Raw genomic sequence first — 10,112 nt, 5'->3', positions numbered from 1 at the left:
CTAGGACAAAATGGATAAAAGATGGGGATAGAAATACAAGATTCTTTCATCTGTCTGCGTTAAACAGGAGCAAGAGGAACGAAATAACAAGTCTGATGATTAATGGTTCTGTTGTTTCAGACCCGGATTTGATAAAGGCACATATTACGAACTACTTTAAGAATGCTTATAGCTACAAGTCTATAATGGAAGTGGAAGCTTTATCTCTGGATTTCGCCAAGCTGACAGAAAGTCAATCTACAAAACTTGAGGAGCAGTTCAATGAACAGGAAATCTGGCAAGCAATAGCCTATTCGGACAGCTCTAAAGCTCCAGGTCCGGATGGCTTCACAATGGGCTTCTTCAAGAAATGCTGACCGACTCTAAAGGAGCATGTTTTGAGGTTTTTTCAAGATTTTTATTTGGGCAGGGATTGGGAACATGGGGTTAATCATGCGTTCATTACGCTCATTCCAAAGAAACTAAATTCGGATAGTGTGGGGGACTTTAGGCCAATTAGTCTTGTGGGTAGTCTTTACAAGATTCTCTCTAAAGTGCTATCTAAGAGACTTAGCTGCTGTGTTGGTGACGTTATTAGTCAGTCTCAGTTCGCCTTTATACCGGGGAGACAGCTGCTGGATTGTGCCTTCATTGCGAATGAAGGAATTGATTATTGGAGAAAACAAGGGTTGAGAGGAGTAGTGCTAAAAGTTGATTTCCGTAGAGCCTATGATTCTGTGGAATGGCCTATTTTATTTAGAGCAATGACTGAGATGGGTTTTGGTAACAGATGGTCTGCTTGGATTTCACAGTGTCTTTCAACAGCTTCGATTTCAATTCTTGTGAATGGGTCTCCTTCGGATGAGTTCCCAATGGAAAAAGGTTTACGACAAGGTTGTAGTCTCTCTCCATTATTGTTTAACATTGTGGGTGAGTTGCTTCATTTGATGCTTTCTAAAGCAGTGGACAAGGGACTATTCCAGGGGTTTACAATTGGCAAAAATGATAATACAACTAAGCTGTCTCATCTTCAGTTCGCTGACGACCTAATCATTTTTTGCCAAGCTTCGATTTCTCAGCTCAAGAACGTTAAACGAGTGTTGAGGATTTTTAGTATAATGGCAGGTCTGCATTTAAATTTGGTAAAGAGTAAGCTGTTTGGGATTAACATGGAGGACGATGAATTAAAAGATTGGGCTTCACAAGTGGGTTGCTTAGTAGGTTCCTTTCCAACAGAATATTTGGGCCTTCCTTTGGGTGCCAAGAAGAATTCAGAGGCTCTTTGGGATCCTGTTTTTAAGAACTTTAGTGCCAAACTTGCTGGGTGGAAAGCTTCATGTTTATCATTGGCCGGTAGGACTGTTTTACTGAAATCGGTGTTATCTTCCTTACCAATTTTCTTCCTTTCTTTGTTTAGAATGCCATGTATTATTGGTAAGAAGTTAAACTCGTTAATGGCCAATTTCCTATGGGGTGATAAGGAGGGAAAGAGGAGAATCCACTGGGTGAATTGGAGCTTGGTTTGCAGATCAATAAATTGTGGTGGATTAGGTGTTTTTGATTTGAACCTCACTAATCGGGCTCTTCTAGGTAAGTGGGTGTGGAAATTTGCCAATGACAAAAATTCCATTTGGAAAGGCGTGCTGTGTAGCATACATAAGGTTAGTAGGAATTCGTTGTCGATTAGGGAGGTCTCTCATCCTCATTCATCTTGGATTTTGAGAGGAATAGCTAATAATTATCTGAAGGATGATTCGGTGGGAGATTGTCTAAGGTCAAATTCGAAATTGAAAGTAGGAAATGGCAAGTCTATTTCTTTTTGGAATGACATTTGGGCGGATGACTGTCCTCTGAAATTCCTTTTTCCAAGAATTTTTGTGCTTTCCCCTATTAAAGAGGGGAAAGTTGAGGAGTTTGGCAGCTTCGAATCGAGTGGTTGGGTGTGGACTGTTCAGACCAGGAGAAATTTGTGTGATTGGGAATTGGTCCAATGGTTGGAGTTGATGTCTAAGTTGAAGGATATTCAACTTTCAGAACTTGTGGATGATTTTTTATCGTGGACTGCTAGTGGAGATGGATTGTTCTCAGTTAAATCTTGTAGGAATACTCTCGGTATTACGTCTGGGGGTACTGCAGTGTGGTCGAAAGGGCTTTGGCAAGGCTTTGCACCACCTCGGGTGGAAGCTTTTCTTTAGCAACTTGCTCATCAGAAATTAGCTGTCAAAGTCGAGTTGGTCAAGAGAGGTATACCCCTAGGGGATGATATTCTGTGTCCCTATTGTAAGAATCAGGAGGAATCTGTGTAGCATCTATTCATCTCTTGTACGGTGGTTTGGGAATTATGGAATAAGGTAGCTAATTTCTGGGATATTGCCATGGTTCTACCTCAGGATCCTCCTTCTCTTCTTTGTTCCTGGAACGAGTTGAGGGCGAAATCTACGATTTGGAAGTTTATTCCGGGAGCCATCTTTTGGTCTGTTTGGAAATTTAGGAACGCAAGGGTTTTCGAAGGAACTCCTATTGACAAAGTGTCACTATTCTTCATTGTTAGATTCAGGATTGCTAAATGGTTCCTAGCCAAATTTCCGGGTATAACTATACATGAGGATGTGCTGATTGGTAATCCATCTCTAGCAGATGGTGTTTCTTCTAGTAATGTTATTGATAGTGTTGTTTTGCGCTGGTTACCCCCACCAGTTGACTTCCTAAAGATGAATGTAGATGGAGCCGTTAGGCAGATTGATTCGGGTGGAGGTATTGGAGGTTTATTAAGAGATTGGAATGGTTGCACTCTTTTGACTTTCTCCGAGAGTATTGGTCAAGCAATCCCCCCTCTGGCAGAATTAAAAGCTATAAAAAGAGGCTTGGATATTTTTCTGTCTTCTAGGTGGGCTTCGGTAGCTAGGTTGATCGTCGAAAGTGATTGCTCGTCTGCAGTGGAATGGATTAATTCTCCGGTTCTGGCACCTATTTTTTTCATGCCTATTGTTTTCCAGATTTCAAGGCTTATTAGTGATAAGGTTCATTCAGTTAGGTTGATTCCTAGGGTGTGTAATGGAGAGGCAGATATCTTAGCTAAGAAAGGGATTGGGTGATTGTAAGGGTCTTTTTATGATTTTCGTTATTTTGGGTGTAGGTTTTATGACGGGAGGAGTGTTTCAGTCTTATGTCAAGCAATTTAGTGTTATTTTTTACTATTATGTAACTTTCATTATTTATAAAAGTTCCAAGGCACTCTTTCCCTCCTTCCTATGATTAACGACCTTTCTATAAGGTCCTTAGTTAAGAAGGGGGGTTTTAACGAGGCCTTTCTTTCCTATCAAAAAAAAGAACCATGAAAACCAAAAGAAACTTCACTAGAGCAAATGCCTGAAAAATCGTATAAAACTTAAGATTACCCTTTGATGTTTATATATTAGCCATTTTATTCCATGGAAAATCGTATAAAACTCAAGATTACCCTTTGATGTTTATATATTAGCCATTTTATTCCATGGGAAAACATTGTATACAGTCGAAAAATGTTAACAATAAAGTATCATTTTCCCTCCTTCCCTTCCCTTACCCTTCACTCCCCTCGGTCCAATCAAATCCTGCTAATGACAAGGATGTTTTTTCTTGAGAGGTGATCAGGAACACCAGTTCTTTCTTTAGAAACTGGTAGGAACCTAAAATCCTAGTATACTAAGAAAACTTTTGTTAAACTCTCTTTATCATCTCATATGGGACAGAAGCATGAACCAGCAAAAGACCAAAACATAACATGACCCAACTCATCAAGGACTTAAGTTAACAACACAAAATATTGAATCTTACTAAGTGAAATGCAGAAAGCAAAAATTCATTCTGAAGCATGAAGAGATATTACAGAATGAAAAGAGTGCTACAACAAAATTAGAAATGTGGTGGCCACTGCTATCTTTTCAAGAAGAATTAGATTTAGAGATATGAAAACCTTGTTGAAGAAACCGAAATAGCTTATTCAGAAGCATGGTCCAGCAAAACCAATGAAATCATTAAAATCTGCAAAAAAAAACAAAATTATATTTGTAGTAGTAAAAACTTAAATTCATATATAGCGACTTGAAAACTTCAGTCAAGGATTTTTTTTACTTTTCTGCAAGGTGAACCCCGGAATTCCCAATAAACAGGTACACCTCAATTTCTCAAAATGTTTTAATGCATTATGGAACACAAAGGTATATTCAACAAACAAGCTTGTATTTTCCATTTTTTTCAATGAAGCATAAAGAACTTCCAGATGTCATCTCAAGCAGTCTTAAAGAGTAAGAATACCTTTAATAAACCTAGATGAAGATATGGCCATCCATAAGCATAGAAGATTGCTCTAAATAATGATGTACTTCAGCAAGAATTATTTTGCTGATCTTGCCAGCAACTTAATAATTTTTCATGAGATGTAGAAGGATCCATATCAGCCGGCAACAAAAGCAAATCATCAAAATCAAGCAGCTTTAGCAAACCAGAATTCATTGTGGAAGTGATTGATTTGAACATAATATGATCCCAAAAGCCCTACATGCTTCTCTTTGACAACCGAGCAAACATGAAAAATAATAGTATCAGTTTATTTAATATTGGAAAATAAAAAAGGGAAAACAAGAAACATTTTGTACTGGAATATAAAAAATAGAAACAATACGATTTGGCATGGAAGTTTCCGGGATGGCTATGATATGGACAACTGCTAAATGTGATGCAAAAGTCAAGAGGGCCTTGTTGAAGCAGGCGCGTCAAATAGATACACATTATTCAAACTAGGTAATTTTAAGACGAGCATTCCAGTGTAAGGCAGAGATACATCAGTTATTAAGATCTCTATACAACTGCACATGCAATCATCACACCAAGCAAAGAATTGTTATTTTCAGAATATAGACTAAGTATGTATTTCAAAAGTAATGTGGCTTTTTTTAAAAAAAAGAAATGAAAACTAATACCATAAAATTGGATTCCATGAAAATGTCAAAGTTCAGACTTAAATTAGCTTCCGTGAAACTCAAGAAAATCTTCAATCACAACATGGAAAAGATTGGACGTTAAGAGTACATAATAATCCCTAAGTATCCTATTTATATTCAGATGTATTTTTGGTTTTTCCTAGCAATTTTAGAACAGTCATACTTCCAACACATGGCTAATGGTAGAGAGGCTCAACATGAATATCAAACTAATGTAAAATAATTTTTCATTTACCATATCGACTAAGTTTCCTAAAAAGAATTGCTATGGGGTTACCCCAAATTGATTGGATAAGAAGAATTGACACTGAAAATAAAAGAATATGGAGGATCCAAACTCTTTCTGTGTACGAACAAATAAGGAATAACACTACTAAGAGCATATTTTTTAAAATTATTTCTATAAAATAAAAATCATATAACATTAAATAGGCTGGAAGCATGCACGAGAAAAATTGAGATGAAAGAATTTCTTACAGAGTCTGTGTGATGGCATTTCTCAATGTCCATCCAACATAAAGAAGTGAATCTTCCAGTGGGCTACAAGTTCAGCATGAAAAAAGTTAGCCAATAAGTCTCAATAATGAAAGAGAAAAGATATAGACTAAGTATGTATTTCAAAAGTAATGTGGCTTTTTTAAAAAAAAAATGAAAACTAATACCATAAAATTGGATTCCATGAAAATGTCAAAGTTCATACTTAAATTAGCTTCCGTGAAACTCAAGAAAATCTTCAATCACAACATGGAAAAGATTGGACGTTAAGAGTACATAATAATCCCTAAGTATCCTATTTATATTCAGATGTATTTTTGGTTTTTCCTAGCAATTTTAGAACAGTCATACTTCCAACACATGGCTAATGGTAGAGAGGCTCACATGAATATCAAACTAATGTAAAATAATTTTCATTTACCATATCGACTAAGTTTCCTAAAAAGAATTGCTATGGGGTTACCCCAATTGATTGGATAGGAAGAATTGACACTGAAAATAAAAGAATATGGAGGATCCAAACTCTTTCTGTGTACGAACAAATAAGGAATAACACTACTAAGAGCACATTTTTTAAAATTATTTCTATAAAAAAAATCATATAAACATTAAATAGGCTGGAAGCATGCACGAGAAAAATTGAGATGAAGAATTTCTTACAGAGTCTGTGTGATGGCATTTCTCAATGTCCATCTCAACATAAAGAAGTGAATCTTCCAGTGGGCTACAAGTTCAGCATGAAAAAAAGTTTAGCCAATAAGTCTCAATAATGAAAGAGAAAAGATATAGACTAAGTATGTATTTCAAAAGTAATGTGGCTTTTAAAAAAAAAATGAAAACTAATACCATAAAATTGGATTCCATGAAAATGTCAAAGTTCAGACTTAAATTAGCTTCCGTGAAACTCAAGAAAATCTTCAATCACAACATGGAAAAGATTGGACGTTAAGAGTACATAATAATCCCTAAGTATCCTATTTATATTCAGATGTATTTTTGGTTTTTCCTAGCAATTTTAGAACAGTCATACTTCCAACACATGGCTAATGGTAGAGAGGCTCAACATGAATATCAAACTAATGTAAAATAATTTTTCATTTACCATATCGACTAAGTTTCCTAAAAAGAATTGCTATGGGGTTACCCCAAATTGATTGGATAGGAAGAATTGACACTGAAAATAAAAGAATATGGAGGATCCAAACTCTTTCTGTGTACGAACAAATAAGGAATAACACTACTAAGAGCACATTTTTTAAAATTATTTCTATAAAAATAAAAATCATATAAACATTAAATAGGCTGGAAGCATGCACGAGAAAAATTGAGATGAAAGAATTTCTTACAGAGTCTGTGTGATGGCATTTCTCAATGTCCATCTCAACATAAAGAAGTGAATCTTCCAGTGGGCTACAAGTTCAGCATGAAAAAAAGTTTAGCCAATAAGTCTCAATAATGAAAGAGAAAAGATATAAGGCTTTGATATGAAAAAGTTTATCAAATCTTTCTAAAAATGTTGATTATGGAAGATGGGAAATCTAATGAATAAAAAAACAAGTTTTGACCTACATACCTATTTTTCATGCAGAAAATGAATAAAGAACATTACAAGAGATCCAAAGTCATATAGACTAGATCCATGCAATGACGAGAAACCTTTTCAATTTTATTACCATTATACACAAGTTACAAAGATAAGCTAACAATTACTAATTACAATGGGAGAATAAAAGCTATGCAAATATGTAATTAACATGTTGAGTCACAAATATGTAAAAAAAAGAAGATGTAATTAACATCCATGCAATGACGAAAAACCTTTTCAATTGGATTATTATTAAACAAGTTACAAACATAAGCTAAGAACTAATAATGGGAGAATGAAAGCTATACAAATATATAATTAACATGTTGAGTCACTGACATGTAACCTGAAAAAAATGATGAATAAACTAATGCATGAATATCCGTGATAAAGTGACTGAGCCAGGTCCATTATCAGATATATTGCACATCATGATATTTTTAACATATTTAAATAAGTTGTAATTAAAATAAACAGTTTCCCACATGATGCCTAATAACATTTTCACACTTCGTATGAACTCTTCACAATTCCTCAATAATAGTTTTTATTTGTATTTATCTTTTTTTTTATAGGAATAGGAGGCCTCATTAAAAACCTCCCTCATAGTTGGCTCTTGTGAAAGAGGCAACTAGTGGAAGGAGGAAAAGAGCACCTCAATTTATTGATAAACCTTAATACATAAGACCACATGTTACAGCTAACTTCATGAAAAACAGTACAACAACAAATAACACAGAATTTGAACACATTCACCCAATCCCCTCCTTAGCTAACTTGTCTGCCTCCCAATTACAGCTTCTAGGAATCCACATGTTACACAAGCTAACTTAATGAAAAACAGTACAACAACAAAATAACACAGAATTTGAACACATTCACCCAATCCCCTCCTTAGCTAACTTGTCTGCCTCCCAATTACAGCTTCTAGGAATCCATCTGATGATAATATTCCTAGAAAAGATTAACGCCCCAATTTCCCCAACCAATGTAGAGGAAAACGTTGGTGCAGAAATTGGCCTCAAAATCCAGTCAACTGTTATTTTGCAATCACTCTCTAAGATTAATCTTCCTTTCAATACCCATTCAGAATTAATGAATAAATCAATGCCTTGTTTAATGGCCTTCAGCTCAGCAAACGTAACAGGACCTTGTCCCACAGCAGACAAGAAATTGATTAGAGTAGAACAATTCGAATCTTTCAAAACTCCTCCAATTCCACCCCGCGACCCGTCGCCTTTAACCCCCCATCAACATTGAATTTAAAAAAATCTGGAGGAGGTGGAGACCAACATTGAACCTTCTTATTTTTCGAGGATTTCACAGAAACACTGTCTGCAAGTGTTGGATCCCCTACAAGTAAATCAGTCTGAATATTAGCATGAGGAAATTTAGCTAGAAACCATTTGGCCAGCCTAAATCTGGAAATGAAGAACAAAGATGAGCTGTTAAATTTCCAGTCATCGAAAACCACTGAATTCCTAGCCTTCCATAGAGACCACAAGACAACACCTGGGATAAAATTCCATATATAAGAATGCTCTCTAAGATGAGACCAAGAAGAAAGTAGGGCGGAAGGATCTTGTGGCAAAACACAAGAGATATCCCAAAACCTAAGAAATCTATTCCACAGCTCCCCTGCAACAGAGCAAGAAATAAAAAGATGTTGAATTGTTTCCTCATACTTAAGACAAAAAGGACACATAACATCTTGCATAGGAACCCCTCTTCTCTTTAGTTCCACTCTAACAACCAAATTCTGATGACTAATCTGCCATAGAAAAGTTTGAACTCTAGGAGGAGTCAAACCAGACCACACCCACTTGTTTCACTGAAAATTACCTCCAGTACCGCCTGCAATAGTCAATCTGCATGACTTCACTGAGAACAAATCGTCACCTCTCCCCGACCATGCAAGAAAATCATCCACTGATTCGTTCAGAACTATATTCTCAATCAACAACATCAAATTACACCACTGATCCAATTCCCAGTCAAATAGATTCCTCCTCAACTGAATATCCCATTCCCAACCATTATTGGCATAGCAACCAAATTCGGCCAATTTCCCCCTTTTATTAGTCGATAAAGCAAATATCCTAGGAAATTGAATCTTTAGAGGAAATTCATTAACCCAAACATCGTTCCAAAACTCAATTGACCTACTATTCCCCGCTTGGATCTTCGAATGGGACCTCATTTGTATTTATATTATTACATACCATCTCTCGTCCATTATTTTCTAGATTAGTTGTGATTTAAAAAGCATGTGAAGAAAGTTTTTAACTACAAATATTTGACTAGTCCTAGAACTTTTATCTTACTTAGTTATGGATCCAATCATGATAGAAAAAGGTCCAAGCACAAGCTAGCATAATTGGTAAAACCCCAAGGAATTGTACCAAGGACCTTATACACCTTCGTTAGGGATGGAGATGGGTTTGATGAGATTCAACCATTGTCTCCTCTAGCCTCCTTGGACAACAATTACTAAGGAAGAAACATAAAAAGAATACAAGATCACAGACAATAGAAAAACCTATTAGTGGTTTAACGACATTCCTGTTGCTAGCCTCATACAACACATAACATAATAACAAGAATAAGAAAAACATTAGTGTATTGAAGAAGCCTTTTTCTTTGTTTTACCTTCTTTTGGTTGGAAAGACATAATGACAACATATCAACCAACATATCCAGGTAATTTAATAATCTTAAAATAAACATGGAAAACATTAAAATGTAACCTATGGTATAACCTAAATACTTGAAATCATACCTGTTGTTCATAGATTCTTATTTTATTCGGATATATATACAAAACATGATATCCAAAAATAAAACATAGCTTTCTTTAAGAAACTCTAAAACCTGCCAAAAAGGACAAATAATTAATTAGAGTTTGTTCGCCGAAAATTCATTACCAAGTTCCTAAAATTGTTTATGCCTATGTTAAGTGATTAGTTCTATTCATAAAGTACACAAAGAGCAAGATAAGAAAGTTATAATATTAGTGGTTGAATGACATTCCTGTTGCTAGCCTCATACAACACATAACATAGTAACAAGAA

The sequence above is a fragment of the Hibiscus syriacus genome, unplaced genomic scaffold (assembly GCF_006381635.1).
Source record: "Hibiscus syriacus cultivar Baekdansim isolate YM2019G1 unplaced genomic scaffold, ASM638163v2 tig00110108_pilon, whole genome shotgun sequence".
In the NCBI taxonomy this organism is placed as follows: Eukaryota; Viridiplantae; Streptophyta; class Magnoliopsida; order Malvales; family Malvaceae; genus Hibiscus; species Hibiscus syriacus.
The sequence above is the reverse complement of the archived record's forward strand: the minus strand, read 5'-3'. Positions refer to the sequence as shown.